Genomic DNA, 14,758 nt, shown 5'->3' with positions numbered 1-14,758 from the left:
ATAACACCCAAATGTGCATTCTCACAAGGTTTTTAGCAGGGAAGGATTTTAACCCCCTCCCTGCTATCTCACAATATGTATGTATACTATGTGTGTGTGTGTGTGTGTGTGTGTGTGTGTGTGTGTGTGTGTGTGTGTGTGTGTGTGTGTGTGTATATATATATATATATATATATATATATATATATATATATATATATATATATATATATATATATATATATATCAAAAGTCTCCTTCAGTGGCAATACACTACAAAAGAAATATAGAGTGCAACTCCTGTTGGAAAGCAAGTCCACAATCCATATGGTTCAGTTAAAAAACAAGAATCTATTACATACAAATACTAAAACTTGTTTGGACTGATCCAAGTCTTCCTCAGAGAGTCAAAAAGAACAAAGAAAAGACTCTTTTGACCAGGATCAGTCGAAACACGTTAGCGATGTAGTATTTTCATGTTTTTTTTTAATTATTATTCTGGTTGTATAGGTTTCATTTTCAATCAAATTGTATTACTTCACTGTCATCAGTCCTAAAAAAAATACTGAACAGTCTTCAATTTCTGTGAAACAATACTTCCATGTACAACAACAACAATAATAGTACTTTTTAAACCGTGCAGATTATGATGTTAATCTTGATACCTTCCTGAAAAACAAGTCATATTTCATTTTAGCGCAATTAAATAATCTTTGTGACTGAAATGATGAATATAGGTTTTGTTATATGCATTTAAGCTAAACAATATACCTAATCTCCTTGACTTTTTGTCACCTCAGAATGAATGTCTTTTTACCATTTTGGATTAAATTCAGTACATCTGGGTTTCGCATTTATATACAGCATTTTCATTTTAAAGCATTGCACACAGGTTTGTGACAGAGGAACATAGCTTCATTCTAGCTGTACAAAAAGAGCACACAGAGGAAAATTCACCCATGACGGTGGTGGAGTGGAGTGAGCGAGTCAGGAGACTTGTTATTAAAGGTGTAAAAATAGAGATGCTGTCCAAAATCAACTGACTGGTAGCCCTGAAATGTATCCTGGCCAATGATCGGGGGTTGCACTTTACCTCAGAGAAGGCTTCTATTGATGTTAACTCCTGGTAATATTAGACCTGTGTTTGAAGTATGGTGAACCACCAACAAGGGAAACACACTGTCCTTTTTCCAGATTGGTGTAATCCAGATGTAACTTCATCATGGCTATCCTTTTTATTCATGTTTGTACAAGAACATGTAGTAATTATTCATATTGGGGGGGATTAAATATTGAAGCAAACATTTATAAAAGTGGTGTCTGTATATATATATATATATATATATATATATATATATATATTATATATATATATATATATATAGAGAGAGAGAGAGAGAGAGAGAGAGAGAGAGAGAGAGAGAGAGAGAGAGAGAGAGAGCTTTGGTTTCTATGAATATTACCAAGCAATTAGGCTATTGAAGATGTATCATGTTGATGTCTCAATCCAAGAAATTCCCTGGGACAGTCGATTCACCGTAAAGATCTGCCATGAAGTTGCGTGACACAAATAGAATGGAGGCCTTTGGTAATTAGGCCCTGTGACTGTAAAGTATACCACAGAGAACCGTACGATCTGAAGTCAGAATATCCTTCAGCATCATAACCTGAGGACAAGAAGACGGCACTCAGGGTGTCCCTTCTATTTTCAAATCTCCATTTACTGAATTGAGTGAAAGCCAGCATTAATAATCACTATGCACACATACAATACCCTGTTACAAAGTGTGAAATAATTATACAGGGCTCTTAATTATTCATAGAAATGAATGTATTACTTACTTTATTCTGTTTTGGTGCTCAGTTGGGTCTTCTGTTTGATTTGGTTGCAAACTAAACCAACTGTGTGGACATATAAAATAAATCTATAAATATATATATTATATCTATATATATCATATATTCATAATCTATATATATACGATAAGCCTACTCTATCATAATATATAAGGATAGATCCACACACACACACACACACACACACACACACACATATATATATAGTTTTCTTTTTTGTAATGTATGATAGTATTATTTATTTCTGCTGATACATCAAAAGATTGACAGTGTACTTTAGTTCAGGCCACCTTAGTAGTAGATGTATTAGGCTATGCTCTAAATTGTTTTATCTTTAAATAAGCCACTTTTACACTTGGACATCTGTTTCATTTATTTGCTTTTGTTAAACACAGTACAAATCTGAGATGAATAATTTAGATTTAAGAAGCACTTGCTTGTTTTGTTCTATTTGTTATTTTTGCACCACTTTTTGACTGTTGATTTTACCGCTCACTGGGAAAGCCTACAGCGTGTTCAAGCACTCCGATATCTGCATAGCTACTGCAATTGTTTCAGTGGGCTGTCATTTGGATACGTTCCTGACAAAACTGAGCATTGCTCCTGTGTGCTGGCAATAGTTCCAGCCTCTCTGTTTTTACAGAGGCCTTCACTTTCCCAGCTCCTTGTCCCATGGGTGTTTTGAACGAGCCCAGCGGGTCTCTGGACGTTCACAAAGCCTCTTCATTCAAAGGCTGAGAATGGCAGCTGCTGAGGGTGTTAAGAAAATAATGACTGTATCTACTCAGTCTCGCTGACCTGTGGTGACTGCACACGTGACAGTCGACAACCAGAACAGAGGTTTGTGGGAAAAGCATCTATTGGACATAAGGGGACTATAAAATCATTTTATAACTTTAGGCAGGCTAGAGAACACAGGAGGTGGAAACAGAAGTAAGTTATAGTATTTTCTACTACTGTTTTATTTAAAAATGACACAAACAAAATCTTAGCTGTACAGGAAGAAACATATACATTACATAGACTTATTAGTTTTAGTTATCTATGCACCCAGCTATATGACGACAGAAATATGTTTTCTTTAAAAACAGCAACCCCTGAGCTGTCATCAGTCATCTTAGAAGTTGAAATTCCATGCTTTAATATAACTCCAACATGGGCCTCTTCTTCCTACTGTATTGGATCTTCTGCTGCCGGATATTTTGTGGTTTCAGATCAAGGTGTATTTTACATTTTCCAACATCCTTTATATATTATCCCTTTCTACTTTAGTTAACTGATTTCCTATTGTTGATCCAATAAACACTACACTATATTTGGAGACATTGGATTCTAATTAAAACATTTGTCAAGCTATGTAAGTTTCTTTTAGTAGCTTATATTTAGCACTACTATGTCCAATGCAATTCGGTATAAAACTGTAGTTGAAAGAACATTTTAAAAATCTGCAAATTAGCAGTACTTATTTCTATTAAAACAGAAAAAAGCAAGAAAAAAGCAAGAACAACTACCCTGTGTATGTCAGCGTACCTGTATCTACAGTGATGAGAAATTGGATTCTTTCCACTCTTCTTGACTGATATTGTTCTCCAGCACAGCTTGCTGATTAAGAATGCAAGAGTCCCAAATATGACCCCGGTTGGTGCAGGCAGCCAATTGGCTTGAGTGAAAAAAGCTCCACAGTGGCAAGGCACAATAGAAATAAAGCTTCAGTCCGTGTTGGCTAAAGGAATTTAAATTGTATATCAAGGGTTGTGCTTTGATGCAAACTGTGCATTGTCACACGTGTTTATGCCAAGTACACTACGTCATGTACATAATATACGACCCAGCCAAGCTAACAAACCATGTGTAAGGTATAGATTTGTCATTTTTGGTTAATTTGGTTTTAGCTTTTAATTCATTATCTTGCTTACAAACACTGCAGTCACTCTGTGGTTTTAAGGCTCCTAAACATGATGTGCAAAACTATAGAGGATGAAGCAACTGCAGAGCAGATTCTTCTAGAATAACTGCCCCAAGAGGTGGTAAACTAATGGTAGCAAAAGGGATAAGCCGCCAGGCCATTGATATTATTCCATAATATCTCTTAACAGGAGAATGGCCATCCACAGGCTCCTTGGGAATAGCTTGTGCTTCCAATTGAGCATGCCTTGGAGTCTTCAGCATTATCAGAGAATCCCAGCACCAAGTAGAACAATAGACAGTTTCCATGAGGCATATATACTCTATACAAGATTTATTTGTTTTGTTTTATGTTTGTTAATTTATGGGTGGGGGGCATTTTTTGGTTTAAATAAAGTTGGTTAAGATATTTAATTAGGGACTAAATGCATGTGTCTATTCAGTTTTTGCCCCATTAATATTTCACTTTAAAAGTTAATCATGTACATCACAGTACTCCAATATAAGCATGTAGTACAATTGTTCTTTCTTGGTACAACTGTGTATTTCTCTCTTCTTTTCAATAAAGGCAGGTCAGAATGATCGGATGCATTACTTTTGCTGGTCATTGCATGTTATGCTGAAAAATCCTCTCCAGTTTTACAGTCTTTGCAGTATTTCTTTTAAACAGATGATGTCTGGGTTTTCCTAATTTCCCATAGGGGTGCATTCTAACAAGATGGGGCCTAAATGTTAAAGCCAGAGTTGATCTACAGCTTCCTCTAATTATATTGGCTACAATATATACTGCATAGTACAATAAAATGCATTAATTGCAACATCTCTTTCTGTTTATTTACATGCAAAATTGTTCATGATTTATAGATGCAAATTGTATGTGTTTGTAAATAAACTTAACAACCTTAAATTACAACTACCTTTGTCTTTGGACTATTACATTAAGGGTAGATTAATATGTTATGCATTTTCCATAATAACATTCACTCAATCATGCTGACACTTAATTGATAAAGAATAAATAAAATTCTAGCAGCTGCAAAAAGACTGACTGTGACTTTTGAGTCTGGCGCCTGTGTTCAGCATATACATGTCTATTGGACATTGGCCTCAAAGTTCAATTTCAATGTTCCAGTATATTATTCAATAACATGTCAAAAAAAGTATACAGTTTTGAAAGAAGCACCTATGGCAAATGTACATTTTTAATGCTTTTACTTTCAGGTGGTCATGCGCCTCCTAGTACATTTCACTTGGAAAGTGAAACTGCCCCTTATCCCTTCAAAGTCTTCTTTCCTGACATTACCCAACAAGCTGTGGTGGAATGGTTCACTTGTTCTCTATTCTATCACAAAGACTGGTTGAATTGGATAAACTGGAGGATGTCCCTGAATGGGAAAACTGAATGTAAATCTCTCTTTTAAGAACAATGCACTTTTAAGCTTATATATACAGTAGATTGCATACAACCCCCTTATAGGTAAATTAAATGAATCCTACACCCTTCAAGTGCCAACCAGGGTTTATTTGCATTAGTAGCCAGAATCCAATATAAGTTAATAGTTTTTTCTAAAATGAGTTTATCTCAGTTCTGTCTACCTTGGATAGAATACAAACATATTTGTAACATCTGTTTAAACCCGTATCCCCTGTATTACATTAACTTGAATGCATTGCAATTGGATTACATGTTAAGAGATCATTCTCTATTTTATGAGATTACCAGAAAATGACTCAAAAAAATTTAAATAGAAAAAGTATAAAACAGCTGTCACTTAAACGGATGTAATAACTGGGAGGGCACTTGTAGCAGCAGGAAAACACATAGAGGTACACTTTCAGATTCTGTGTGGTTCAGTAACAATTGTCATAAGTGATCTGTTACTTTTTTAAACCATGAAACTTGTTTCCTTGTTAAGATTTTCTTAATTTAGCTTGGTCTTGAAGCTGTTTCAGCACTAAAACTGATATTTAAGTAATTACAGAGACTGCATCTTACAATAAGCTACTAGAAGGCCTTTCACTTAGTGGGTATTAAAGTGCAAACTTATACAGCTGCTCCAGCACCTCGGACTAAGTATGACTTTCTGACCTATTCACATGGCTAATAAAACATTAATAGAAGGAGAAGAATTCCAGTGTATAGTTTTCCTCTGTCTGTGATGTTTAAGATCCAGCAGTGACCCCATATAGGGCTCCATTCTGTCTACTGACAATGAGCTGCTGTTCCCTCCATATTATCATGCACTATACTAACACTGGAAACTGATCGCTGCTAAGCTAATACAATATTTTTCTTCCTTGCCTGAATTTGTCTCAATAAATAGATGCATGTTTTTTTTTTTTTATTCTGGATGATCGATATCATTTGCTGTATACGCAGGTGGTCGTGGATTAAAACAAAACAAACCAAAAAAAAAAAGGTTCTTGTGTTAACACAGTGGCAAAGAATATCATTTAGAGGTTGAGTTCAACTGCTTCTATGATTGCCTGGCTTCCATATGTGGAAAAATATGTCAAATAGTACAGCAGACCTTTATTTTGTAATTGGTACATGACATTTTAATGTTTTACTTTAATTATGTTCGGCCTCTGTGTACAAAAGCCACGGAGACCAATAAAACAATAATGCCTTCTTTTGTGCATTATTTCAGCATTGAATTGGGGTGTTTTAAAACAGAAGTATATTATCAAAGGTATTAAGAAGGAGTTTAACCTTACATTTGCACAAGTGAATCAGGAAAATAAATGGAATTGATGTCTATTCCCCTGGCTGGCATATGGCTGTGTTCTCTTCTATTCACCTCTCAATAGCTACTTTATGCAGTGCAAAATGTCAATATTTAGATTGCCTTTAAGTCTGGTGTCTGATTATTTTTTTGTGGTGTGTGCTCAAATTGCAATTGAACGGCAACTGGTCGTCTTTTTGCTTGCAGTGCGGAGGTTTTGAATTGCTAAACTAACTAGATGATATTTGATAAGTTCTTAAGGTGATTAGAAAAGTCTGCACGTTCATATGTCTAACTGCAGATCAGCAATGAAGAACTGAACCAATGACAAATGGGGTTATCACACTTTCAGATTGCCATAATCCTTGGCAACATGTTTTCAACTATGTGATAAAATGCAAAGAGGGGTTGTTTCTAAAACTTGGATTAATGCTTTATTTCTGTTTTGGTGGTATTTTTACGAGTATAGAGACATATTCATTAAAATGTAGGCTCTACATAGCTGCTTCCTGTACATGCGGTAAGGGCCTATGACCTTAACCTTAAGAGTGAGGCCTGAAACCTCAGTGGAATACACTGAGAGGAAATTACATTCTGGGATTGAATGCCAAACACCTTCATTATTCAAATTTTACAATGGAAATAAATGATCTGAATGCATAAGACTTGTTTGCTGTAAATCAAGCCCAAAAATGTCCATAAAGGGTTTTGAAATTTAAAATGATTTTTTATTTGTATTTAAAAGAAAGGCAGGAACAGACAATGGTTCAGTCAATGTGTGTTTAGCGACATAGTTTTCATGAAAAATAATTCTAATTTTTAAGTAGGGGTTTTTAATCAACACAAAATTGTAAAAACAAGTCAATAAAAAGGAATCAAAATGTATATATAACTATTGGGACATATGAATGCATATGTGTTGCTCATATAAATCCCCTCAGACCATTTCTTTACAAAACACCTAGGTACCTCTCTAAATGGATGCAAAAAATGCATTTTGTTAACAAGCAGCCCACACGTGCTGTACTACCCTAACAAAGAATAATTTATTATCAATACAGAATGACTGGGTGGGACAGTTGTTCTTCATTTGACTTCACAAAATGTGTGTCTGTTATAGTGACAGCCAAGAATGGTAACAAAAACACACAAATACCTCACCCCAGTCACTCTCCATTTATTCAGATGGGTACTCCATCCTTCATTCCTGAAAAATATCACTAAATTACATCCATTGTTTTTTTAGTTTAAATCAACCTCTTTCTAGTTTTCCACTACATGGTGCTGTGTTGGAAGTTGGAAAGTAGCATTGCATTTCTTTTAACTGTATGCCCACACACATTCAATATCATTTCCTGTGAAGCCTTAGATTGGATTATTGCTGTGCAGTTGATTCATTGACTTGCCTCTAGGTTTTTCCAGAGACTTGTTTTAATAAAAACATATAATATGTAGCATGTTGGCAGGTAGTTTGACAATTATTTACAAGATCATTTTCAAAAGGTCTCAGATAAAATTCCTTTTGTCTCCTGCATTGTACTTGGCAGGACATTTGGCATTTGCAAATCCTCCTCCCATTTTCCTGTATCTATTTCCCTTAAAAAATAGTTCCAGTCAGCACTTTTAATTAAAAGTAAGTGTTTTTACAATGATGTCACGAAATGTAAATGTCACAGTGCAGTATGATCATGAGAACATACCTTCATATGTATCACACATTCACATTAGTAGTGTATTCATCTAGCAAAAGCTATTTAAAGCAATAAGATAACTTGCAGTGTGTAGCAGGAATAAGAGTCTATGCACTTTCATTCAAATGCTGTATAGCAACTTTCATCATAATTGTTAGCAATTATTTTTTTTAGTACTTATAAACTCAGCTATATTGAGAGTTTAATAGTTATGGATGAGCAATCATTTGAAACTCGTTGAGTAGTTCTACTTTCAAGATCAATGGAAACAGAATATGGCACTTGGGTTGGGATCACTGGCTGTAGAGAAGTTGTTGAGGTATACAACTAATACCAGCAAACAGTTAAAACCCTGGTTTGCCCATTGGGATAAGGAGACGTACTTTCTAGGCAAGTATCCAGGTTCCATAAGAAGGTTGCTGTACTGTAGGATAACTAGGATAACTTAATTATAATAGTTTCAGTCTCGGAGGTGGTGTTTCAATACTTTAAACTATTTGTGGAAAGTAACTTAATATGTTTTGTGAACCCAATAAAACTGTGACCTTGTTGCTCTGTGTGTGTGGTTCAATGATATGATGGAGAAGCCATGGCCTCCTACTGATAACCTTGTAAAACTGCCATCACTAATGTTTTTTGCTCTTACATTTGGGAATGCAATTAGATATATTTAATTAATATGTCCCTTGACAGGAATCTGAATATCCTTAGGACTCTGTTGCCAGTGCAAGCTAATGTTCCAGTAATATTATTTATCACATTTACCTTGTGTACCCATTTCTGTGCAATGCAATTAGGGTCTTTCTTTGTGTAAAAATTATTTGTTCTAGTGCTATGAGTAATGCATTTCTTCTTAAAATGTCTTTTAAAAGATTAATTGGCATTGGTTTTATTCTAGGTTAAGTTACTATGAAAGGAGGATGGGTCTATTTTATTGCTCTATACATGTCCAGCTTGCCTCACAAAAACTCATAAACTTTCTCTAACATGGACCTCTTTACATAGTATTAATAATAATGGGGGCAATGCACCCCAGTGCCACCACACCCGTGGAATTAATATCATGTTAAAAGTTGGTGGCATTTAGATCTGCCAGTATCTGGATAAACATAACGTAATACATTACACTACAGCACACTACACTGTGTCAGAAATTTACCCCAGCTAAAATATCTTTAAATGAGGATTAATGTTTCCAACAGGTTTGTTTGTTAGATTAACTGGAATTGAGTGAAGTAATTGGTTTAGCTCAGGTGAGCTTTACCACACAGACATTCGTATTGCCTCGTCAGTAAAGTGTCACACAACGTTGCGTGCAGCAGCTGTTGAATAGTGAAAGCCACATGCCAGATTGTTATCTGGTTTGAATCACCTGACTTTTAGTGGAATATTTTTTAAACTGCCAAATGTTGTTTTCAACTGATATTCTTAAACTAATAATGTCTTTGTAGTTTTCAGTGGTCAGATTGTTCATTCTTTACCTGCATGAAGGAATTGCGCAATTGTGTTCTCTTTGCAAGTATTTTATATATGTATTTTATATACATTTAAACAGCTATAACAGTCATAGAGAACACAGAAAAAAACATATTTACAAAAGTATCATTTCAATTTCAATTAAGCTATAAAGATGTAACAATGGTGTTATAAACAAAGTCAGATGGTTAGTAATTATAATAACAAAATAACAATATTGTGTTATAAAATGTGTAAATAAGACTGCAAAGGAAGTGGTATTATCTTATAACATGATGTAAAAGTAATGTGCAATTGTCAGCTATTCCTTGTTTATAACCATCCAACTTTTGTAAATGGATCATTGCAGCTAAAATGTGGCCAACATTTAATTCTGAAGAAAAGTTACAAATTATAAATTTCTTTGTCACTGAATTTCTCTTCTATTTATTGCAAGAAATAAACCCTTGCTGTCTACTTCCGTTCTGCCTCTTTTTGGTTGCTGCACAAAAACATTGAAAGTTTGTAGTTAGCCAGGGCATGTGAGAATGTCAGTCAGTTATGTTAATGGACGGACTGCTCACAAGTTAACTGTTTGTAATCCTTATAACCAGCCTGAGACCTCAGCACCAGAAGATAAAGTAATCTCACTGAGCACCAAAGGAACAGGAAAAAAGTAGCTTATTTTTAAGGATCTGCTGAAGAACACACAACCTAAAACGCATCAGTAATAAAAGAATAATTGAACCGTAAATTGTTTTGATGTTAGTTCTCACCAATTTGTGTTATTATAGTTATCTTACATTGGTTAAATACAAACATAAAAACTGGTCTATTGTGAGAGTAATGGTGCCAGAACTTAACATAAGATGTTGCCATGGTCTCATCTAGTGAGGAATTGTTACATTATCTTTAAAGCCCAATCTCACAGGTTTTATTACGCAGTTGATCTTCTTTGGTCAGTAGCTCTGTCATGTGTGCTTAAGGAGCCTTGGCTTGGCTTCCTTCCCAATAGAAAGTTATAACTGACTCTTAATGAACAATACTGAACAAAAGGCAAAAGTTGTGTCACTAGTGGGAGGAGAACACATTTTTCTTTGCCATTGTTTGCATGGTGACATTTCATTAAATGCAGCATTCTCTAAATCAGTCCTATAAAAAACTCTGCATGCTGTGTTTAAGAGTCCTGTGAGCTACAATCTTCAGGGAAGAGTTTATGGGTGCATTGAAAATCTGAAGACTGCACCACTTAGGAAACAGTGATGCTAAAACAATACACAGACAAACAGTTCGAAAATAACATAATCCAGTTTTGGGCCTTAAAAAACTGTAATTTTGCAAAATACATATTGGGAAATGAGGGCTGAGTAGCTTTGCTAATAAAATTCAAGTAATGATGCGCCAGTGACCCATGCCTGAGTTTTGAAACCTTCAGTTTCTTGATCATACTGTAGCATCTGTGATGTTGGGCTCTGTGTTTCACATTAATGCTCAGTAAATCATTAATGTTTGTATTCCAAATATTGTAATTCTGTACACAAAATATGTCCTATACTCTGAATGTTTTTTTTTCTGACTTTGTATTAGATTAAGAGTTCTGTACTCAATCCAACAAAGTGTCTGACATCTATAAACATGAAAACACATATTAAAGATCGATGTCATGAAGGAATTTGCCTGGAGTTTGACAAATGCTTTAATCATCTAATCAAGAATTGGAATTGAAGTGTCTAGGGTCAAAAGTCTGGGGTCAAGTTACCAACTTGAGACTGATGGAGCGTGTCTGGTAATAGGAAAAAATGAACGATATCACTTGTGTGGTCAGAGCATTTATTAGATAAGTGAGATTTTTAAAAAGAACAATTCTGCACACAGTTAGAAAATGAGAACAGGTGGTCAAAAGCTGAATATGGATATCCAGTATAATTCTGTACAGATTGCCTTTTGAAACAACCTAAGAGTACCATGGTTATACTCTCACTTCACGTTGCCCAGAAACCTTAAGATTGCATTTCTATTATGACACACACACACACACACACACACACAACAGCTGTTATAAAGTGGGGGGGTTTTTTTTGGGGGGGGGGGGGGGGGGGGGGGGGCCATTGTATGCAGCATTATGGTTAAATAATTACACACAATTTTCTTAGTGTTTGTAATTTGATTCTTTTCAAAAGACTATCGTTAAGGACAACAAGGCTAGAATAAAGATTTACTGGACATGTACACATGTCCATTCCTGTCTAGGGCTGTCTGTAAAGCATAATCTCTTTCCTCACTAGGTTGAGTATCGCCAAAACGACAAAGTCTGGAAGGGTCAGTGTGGCAGTACGTTCCGTGCTGTCTTGTCCCGTCTTGTTTACATTTTTCACGAGTGTTTTGTATAGCCTTTTTGGTCCGTGTGCCATTTCGTTTGTTAATGTGTTTTGTGTAGTGTTTATATTCTGTTTTATAACTAAACGTGCACATTTGCGCTTTACTGTACCTACTGTGTCTGAGTCTCCTTTCCTGGTCTAAACATCATTTCCAGTGACGCTGTCCTCTCACAGTCAGGGACTGGTTTGAAGAGCACAGTGGGACTTCACACACATCCCTTGGCCTGTCAAACTGTCAGATCTTAATCAAGCTGAAGCCCTGCAAGATGAACTCCAGGCAAGGCGACCCCTGCTACATATTTGGCAGGCCTGTATGTAGAAAGGTTTTTGTTATTTTTAAATAAAAGCTAAATGAGAATATTGTTTCCCTCTACATCCATGATAAAAGCTCAAACAGTTCAAAGTGGTGTGAGAATTCTATTGTATTTACAGCTTCATTGATTCTTGAAGTTCTAACAGCTGTGTAATTAAAGGTGAAAGCGATCAATTATTTACAGAATGTACTGAATCTTTATGCAAATATTTTTTATAAAGGTAATGATTTTGTTTTCAAACACTATGTTTAAGGAAGCATTACCTGAGGTTTCTATATTTAAGGATTTAACATATGGAGCAAGGTTTGTTTCTATTCAACAAATAATCTTTGATGCTGATCTTGATTTCTAACTAAATATTTATGCAATTATGCTGGACCAAATCAGCTGAACTTTTCAAAGAATTGCCTCCTATTATCTGTAGCAGAGTTCCGATAATCACATTTTTAAAGAGGATTGGGCATTTGGAACAAGTCTAAGGCAAGGGCACTTAGTGAAATACGATATTAATGCTAAAATAAACCAATAAAATACATGTTTAGTTTATATTTTGGACTGAATCGCTAGGCTGCTTGAAATGTATGAACTGTTGCGTTTCAAGATGCTAAGGTTCTATTACTGTAGGGTAATGACTGCTCTGCTTGGGACCTGATTGGCTGAGACTTCTTGGTTGTTTTTGTTGCGTTCCTCTTACAAATGGGTCTCTGTGCTGACTGTGTTAAACTCTCCACTCTCCAGCTGTTGTTACATTTCTCTGCCGCTGTTTCCCCCCTCTAATATTTTTCTATATTTTGTGTATTCCACTCCACATCAGTTTATAGGTAGCCTGCATTATTGTTACCTAGCCTGTTTTTATTTGGTGTAAAGGTATAGACTACTTGTATTAGTTAATATAGAATACACATACAAGAAGAAAGTAAATTACATATAACTTAAAACAATAGGTACTCTAAATAGAAAATATATTCACGATATATAAATCAAATTGTCAAAGCAGTTGTTTTCATCAAGCGTTTCTGTTTGTTAATTTTAGGTTAACTCCCTGAAACAAAATTCTGTGTGGTGAAAAAACTGACAGTTGAGGGGAAAGATCTTGAAGGGAAACTAATTTTGAATGACAGAGTACCAAAGATCAAAGCTGCCCTTCCTGGGGAATCACGCTAGTCACAGTTGTGGAAAGGAAAACCACATTGGGGAGCTGCTGCCACAAGGTCTGTGCAGTTGCACTGACGTGGGTGTGTTTTACAACACAATGTTAAGACTGAGGTATAGCTCTACATGGATAGAAGACAGGCTTCTCTTATTTTGCTGCATGATTTATGAAGCCAAGGTAAATGATATGCTTGGCTTCACAAAACCTTTCAGAAATGTACAGTACCAACTTCCATTTGATTCCACAGTAAAATAAGAAAAAAAAAACCTTCCCAAGAAACACAAATCTAGAAACTAATACTTTGCGTAAGGAATAATGTGAAAGAAATGTTTTCCTCAAATTGACAAATACCCTATAATTTCAGTTTATTTATAAAATAATACAGCACTTTGTCATAAATATGAAAAATTGGGCAGGAAATGTATGACTTTTATTTTTTAATATGAATCATAGGTAAGCTGTGCCTTTCAGATATAATAGACAAAGCAGTTTATGAGACAGCTAGTTCAAAGGAACTGTAAATTACATTCGTGGCTCCAGTAATTTATATGGGAAAACTTACATACAGTATATAATAGATACAGTATATAATTCCTTTCCCCACAGGAAACCTGGCTGTAGTGAACCAGTGTTTTGACTACTAGCATAGAATGGTCGTACTGTAATAAAGATCTGAATTTTCAAAACAATGAATTGTGCAACAGAACTTTTACATACACAAACATACTGTATACAGTAATTGTTTCATGCTATTGAATTACTTAATCTCTTCCTAACCACTTGCCCAGGATAGTTTTCTGCGTAGTTAGGATCCACATGGGAGCAATCTGAGAGCATTGGTAGCTTGACCTGTATTTTACTGATTTGACATGGACCAAAGTTTATTGTGGTTCTGTAATTTAACAGGGCTAATTTGAGAAGTTCTGTACTTTACAGTTTCTGAATTGGTGACCACTGGGTAAATCAAATAGACCATTGTCTACTGAATGTTATTTAATATTCTTTGGCAAATTAAAAACAAAACTAAACAAGAAGTGGTTATAAAGCTGCCATAATGATGGAATGCTTGACAAATTCATACTAGAACATTCTACCCTAAAAATCCAAGTCTTGTTTAAATGTTAGAACCAATTTTAACATTTAACCTACTTCTGCTCTTGTCGCAAAAAGACTGTAGCTTCATTGTAATTTTTTAGGATAAGCACCTACTTCAAATATAAGGATTCAGATACACCTCTGCATCCTGGTACCTTTGCTATTGGTAACATGGTCGGATTGCAGCTGGACACTTGAAGTGAGT

This window comes from Polyodon spathula, chromosome 13 (assembly GCF_017654505.1).
Source record: "Polyodon spathula isolate WHYD16114869_AA chromosome 13, ASM1765450v1, whole genome shotgun sequence".
In the NCBI taxonomy this organism is placed as follows: domain Eukaryota; kingdom Metazoa; phylum Chordata; class Actinopteri; order Acipenseriformes; family Polyodontidae; genus Polyodon; species Polyodon spathula.
The sequence above is the reverse complement of the archived record's forward strand: the minus strand, read 5'-3'. Positions refer to the sequence as shown.